Raw genomic sequence first — 6053 nt, 5'->3', positions numbered from 1 at the left:
GGCAGGCTGTGGGGATCAGGAGGAGATCAGGTGTCAGTCTAGAGAAAGCAGGTAATATCCACTAGGAATCTGCTGCTCATCAGGTTTCAGTCTAGAGAAAGCAGGTAATATCCACTAGGTGTCTGCTGCTCATCAGGTTTCAGTCTAGAGAAAGCAGGTAATATCCACTAGGTATCTGGTGTTCATCAGGTGTCAGTCTAGAGAAAGCAGGTAATATCCACTAGGTATCTGCTGCTCATCAGGTTTCAGTCTAGAGAAAGCAGGTAATATCCACTAGGTGTCTGCTGCTCATCAGGTTTCAGTCTAGAGAAAGCAGGTAATATCCACTAGGTGTCTGCTGCTCATCAGGTTTCAGTCTAGAGAAAGCAGGTAATATCCACTAGGTATCTGCTGCTCCCGCAACAAGAGATGCTTCCTGAGTGGGTAGTCGACAGTCACAGAAAGCAGAGGTGTGTGACAGAAGCTTGTGCCCTTTAGAGTCACTCTCTCTCTCTCTCTCTCTCTCTCTCTCTCTCTCTCTCTTGCTCTATTCAATTCAATTCAAGGGCTTTATTGGCATGGGAAACGTGTTAACATTGCCAAAGCACGTGAGGTAGATAATATATAAAGTGAAATAAACAATTTACAATATCACTAGATATTACCTGCTTTCTCTCTCTCTCTCTCTCTCTCTCTCTCTCTCTCTCTCTCTCTCTCTCTCTCTCTCTCTCTCTCTCTCTCTCGATCTCTCTCTCTCTGTCTCTGTCTGTCTCTCTCTCTCTCTCTCTCTCTACTCTCTCTCTCTCTCTCTCTCTCTCTCTCTCTCTCTCTCTCTCTCTCTCTCTCTCTCTGAGTGGTACTGGCGAGCTTACCTTTCACCCATTGGTATCTGTGGTTCCATCTCTTGACCTGGTGATAACTATTCTCTATCAGCAAATAGATAGACAAGGGAGATGGTGAGCAACGGGCGAATGTGTGTGTGTGTGTGTGTGTGTGTGTGTGTGTTTGTGTGTGTGTGTGTGTGTGTGTGTGTGTGTGTGTGTGTGTGTGTGTGTGTGTATTTATTGGGTGGATTAGGATTCGGTGAGGCTGCCGTCACAAATTAATGAATGACTGCCTTTTGAATCATTTACCTGAACATCATACGATTATCAAATATATGGCCAATTTGAGACGTTCTCTACAAAGTACCGATAAGGACGGAAAAGTTACCCTTCAGATGATAAAGACTGAACTCAAACGGAATAATCTTTGAATACTTCTAAATCAACACGGCAATTCCCTAACTGTTCTACAATAAGTTTATGCAGTTCCGTTTTCAGTTGCCGCACAATTATTCATGTTTGACTTTTTTTTTTGCATCACTTGTTAATCTTGATGTTTCAGAAAATATACTGAATCTTGTTTGAAAAATGCATATTTTATTTTTTGATGTATTACAATTTAACTGTTATTGTTGATGTCATTATCTCGCTTTTCGTTGGCAACAGAGGCTTTGTCCTTCATTTTAATGAAGCTTACTTATATTGGATATTGACAGACAAGTTATTGACAGACAAGTTATTGACAGACAAGTTATTGACAGGCAAGTTATTGACAGACAAGTTATTGACAGACAAATCTTCACAACTGAAAAGCGCATGTGGTGGTTAAATATACCTTTTGAATATCAATTTACAAGATCAGGAAATAGAGAATGGACAATTCCTTGTTATACAAATGGTCAGTCCTTTATGGTTTTGTCAACAAGTGGACGTTTCCTATTCCAAGCTTAAGTAGGTTAAGACACTTAGAGAATCTGTTGTTATCACTAACCCAAGCTAAAGCATGAAACAAATAGAGAACCTCACTGCCGATAGACTGTTGATTGCTAGGCGTACTTATCAGTGGGGGGATGCTCCTTTTCTTGCTAGAACAAAAGCGATACCTGCTGCGTGCCGACCCGTTAGTCAGTACCAATCAAAAGTTTGGACACACCTACTCATTATACAGTTAAAAATAAATACTATTTTCAAAACTATAATATGGACTTGGTCTTTTACCAAATAGGGCTCTCTTCAGTGTACTGTACTGTTACAACCTGATCTGTTTCACCTGCCTTTCTGCCTGTCTCCACCCCCCAACACGTGTCTTCCATCTCCCCTCATTATCCCCAGTGTATTTATACCGGTGTTCTCTGTTTGTCTGTTGCCAGTTCGTTTTGTTCGTCGAGCGGTTTTTCTACAGTTCCTGTTTATCTAGTTTTACTGATTCTGACCATTCTGCCTGCCCTAACCCTGACCTCTGCCTGCCCTGACCCTGACCTCTGCCTGCCCTGACCCTGACCTCTGCCTGCCCTGGCCCTGACCTCTGCCTGCCCTGGCCCTGACCTCTGCCTGCCCTGACCCTGACCTCTGCCTACCCTGACCCTGACCTCTGACTACCCTGACCTTTGCCTGCCCTGACCCTGACCCTGACATCTGCCTACCCTGACCTCTGACTACCCTGACCCTGACCTCTGACTACCCTGACCCTAACTACCCTGACCTCTGACTACCCTGACTCTGACCCTGACCTCTGCCTGCCCTGACCCTGACCTCTGCCTGCCATGACCCTGACCCTGAGCTTGCCTGCCGTCCTGTACCTTTTGGATTCTGATCTGGATTACCGCCCTTTGACCTGGCATGTTGCCTGTTCTAGTAATACACTTTTGTTACTTTGACACTGTCTGCATCTGGGTCATTCCGAAAACGTGATAGTATACCACCCCTACCTTGTTCTGGATTTCACAACTGTCCCAATTCATTTATCAGGAGTTGTTTGCGCTATTTTAATAATGCATTTTATTTACCTGTTATTTGTCCGGCTGAAAGAGCTGAGTGGTTCTGTTGGTTAGATGTCGGATGTTAGCACAGTTCTCTGCCCTCTTATTCTCTCTCAGTCACCCTGTCTCCTAGACAACTCAGATGCAACAGAGGATAACCCTGGGATTGTAAAATAATTACTGGAATGATTGTTTCTTTATTGGAGGACATGCCGTTCTGAAGCTAGAGGACATTGGATAAAAGCCCAATGTCCAGCTACTGCTATACAATCTGTTTCTTACTGTAGGGCTGATTGAAACGTTCTGTCCTCTTTTGTTAAACATTTGAACGAGTCTTCTGCCAGTCGGACCATTCAGGAGAGAGAGTACGTCCCACATGACACCCTTGTTCCTATATAGAGCACTACTATTAACCAGAGTTCTATAGAGCACTACTATTAACCAGAGTTCTATAGAGCACTACTATTAACCAGAGTTCTATAGAGCACTACTATTAACCAGAGTTCTATAGAGCACTACTATTAACCAGAGTTCTATAGAGCACTACTATTAACCAGAGTTCTATAGAGCACTACTATTAACCAGAGTTCTATAGAGCACTACTATTAACCAGAGTTCTATAGAGCACTACTATTAACCAGAGTTCTATAGAGCACTACTATTAACCAGAGTTCTATAGAGCACTACTATTAACCAGAGTTCTATAGAGCACTACTATTAACCAGAGTTCTATAGAGCACTACTATTAACCAGAGTTCTATAGAGCACTACTATTAACCAGAGTTCTATAGAACACTACTATTAACCAGAGTTCTATAGAACACTACTTTTAACCAGAGTTCTATAGAGCACTACTATTAACAAGAGTTCTATAGAGCACTACTATTAACCAGAGTTCTATAGAGCACTACTATTTACCAGAGTTCTATAGAGCACTACTATTAACCAGAGTTCTATAGAGCACTACTATTAACCAGAGTTCTATAGAGCACTACTATTAACCAGAGTTCTATAGAGCACTACTATTAACCAGAGTTCTATAGAGCACTACTATTAACCAGAGTTCTATAGAGCACTACTATTAACCAGAGTTCTATAGAGCACTACTATTAACCAGAGTTCTATAGAGCACTACTATTAACCAGAGTTCTATAGAGCACTACTATTAACCAGAGTTCTATAGAGCACTGCTATTAACCAGAGTTCTATAGAGCACTACTATTAACCAGAGTTATATAGAGCAATACTATTAACCCGAGTTCTATAGAGCACTACTATTAACCAGAGTTCTATAGAGCACTACTATTAACCAGAGTTCTATAGAGCACTACTATTAACCAGAGTTCTATAGAACACTACTTTTAACCAGAGTTCTATAGAGCACTACTATTAACCAGAGTTCTATAGAGCACTACTATTAACCAGAGTTCTATAGAACACTACTTTTAACCAGAGTTCTATAGGCCCTATTCTAACGTACACTCTTAGGAAAAAAGGGTTCCAAAAGGATTCTTCGGGTGCCCCCATAGGAAATCCCTCTTTGGTTCCAGGTAGAATTATTTTGGGTTCCATGTAGAACCCTCCGTGTAAAGGGAACTCAAAAGGGTTCCACCTAGAACCAAAAGGGTTGTACCTGGAATCAAAAATAGTTTGTCAAAGGGTTCTCCTATGGGGACAGCTGAAGAACCCTTTTAAGGTTCAAGATAAATCAAATCAAATCAAATGTATTTATATAGCCCTTCGTACATCAGCTGATATCTCAAAGTGCTGTACAGAAACCCAGTCTAAAACCCCAAACAGCAAGCAATGCAGCTGTAGAAACACGGTGGCTAGGAAAAACTCCCTAGAAAGGCCAAAACCTAGGAAGAAACCTGGAGAGGAACCAGGCTGTGTGGGGTGGCCAGTCCTCTTCTGGCTGTGCCGGGTGGAGATTATAACAGAACATGGCCAAGATGTTCAAATGTTCATAAACGACCAGCATGGTCCAATAATAATAAGGCAGAACAGTTGAAACAGTTGAAAGATAGCACCCTTTTTTCTAAGAGTGTAGTGCACCGTAATAGGACATAGGATATCATTTGGGATGCTACCTGTGGGAGCCGGTGATAGTGTGATAATGGTCGTGTTCACCCGGTATAGGACCAATATACAACAGCTAAGGGCTGTTCTCAAGGACATTCAAGCACGTTGTAAAAAATGCTTTCTACGGTCTCATACACCACAGCTTTCAGCCAATCAGCAATCATGGTTCAAACAACCCAGTTTATAGTGGTACAACAAGTGTGGTAATGTTTTCATCCAGTGAAGAACACATTACAGCGTGACCATGGTTGGATCCAAGGCATTAGGACCATGCTGCATGCAGAAATACTCAGACACTGGAATTTAATCAAACTGACCACTCCGATGTTTGCAGTACTTAGGTAACAAACCACTCAATCTTCTTGAACACTGTAAGCATCCTCCTTCGAGTGGCTTCAGTGGCAACGTAAACATACTCACTCATTGCCAAGTTAGATCGGAATACAACTACTATGGTGCTGGTGAACGAGCAACGGTACACCAGAAGAGTTCACCATTTGCTTTTGCGCTAATACCAAAGAGAGGGCGGGAATGATGTTCTCTACCTCTAAACGAGACACCGGCTGCCCCTTGCAGACTGATCCACCGGCTGCCCCATGCAGACTGATCCACCGGCTGCCCCATGCAGACTGATCCACCGGCTGCCCCTTGCAGACTGATCCACCGGCTGCCCCTTGCAGACTGATCCACCGGCTGCCCCTTGCAGACTGATCTCTCGCTCAATTCAATTCAAAGAGCTTTATTGGCATGGGCAACCTATGTTTGCCAAAGCAAGTGAAGTAGACAATAAACAAAAGTGAAATAAACAATAAAAAATGAACAGCAAACATTATACTCACAAAAGTTTCAAAGGAATAGAGACATTTAAAATGTCATATTAGGGCTATGTACAGTGTTGTAGCACAAAAGGGAAAATAAATCAACATAAATATGGATTGTATTTACACTGAACAAAAATATAAACGCAACATGCAACAATTTCAACAAGTTAAAGTTCATATAAGGAAATCAGTCAATTTAAATACATGAATTAAGCACTAATCTATGGATTTCACATGACTGGGCAGGGGCGCAGCCATGGGTGGGTCTGGGAGGGCATAGGCCCACCCACTGGGGATCCAGGCACAGCCAATCAGAATGAGGTTTTCCCCACAAACGGGCTTTATTACAGACAGAAATACTCCTCAGT

The sequence above is a fragment of the Oncorhynchus clarkii genome, chromosome 32 (assembly GCF_045791955.1).
Source record: "Oncorhynchus clarkii lewisi isolate Uvic-CL-2024 chromosome 32, UVic_Ocla_1.0, whole genome shotgun sequence".
Taxonomy (NCBI): domain Eukaryota; kingdom Metazoa; phylum Chordata; class Actinopteri; order Salmoniformes; family Salmonidae; genus Oncorhynchus; species Oncorhynchus clarkii.
The sequence above is the reverse complement of the archived record's forward strand: the minus strand, read 5'-3'. Positions refer to the sequence as shown.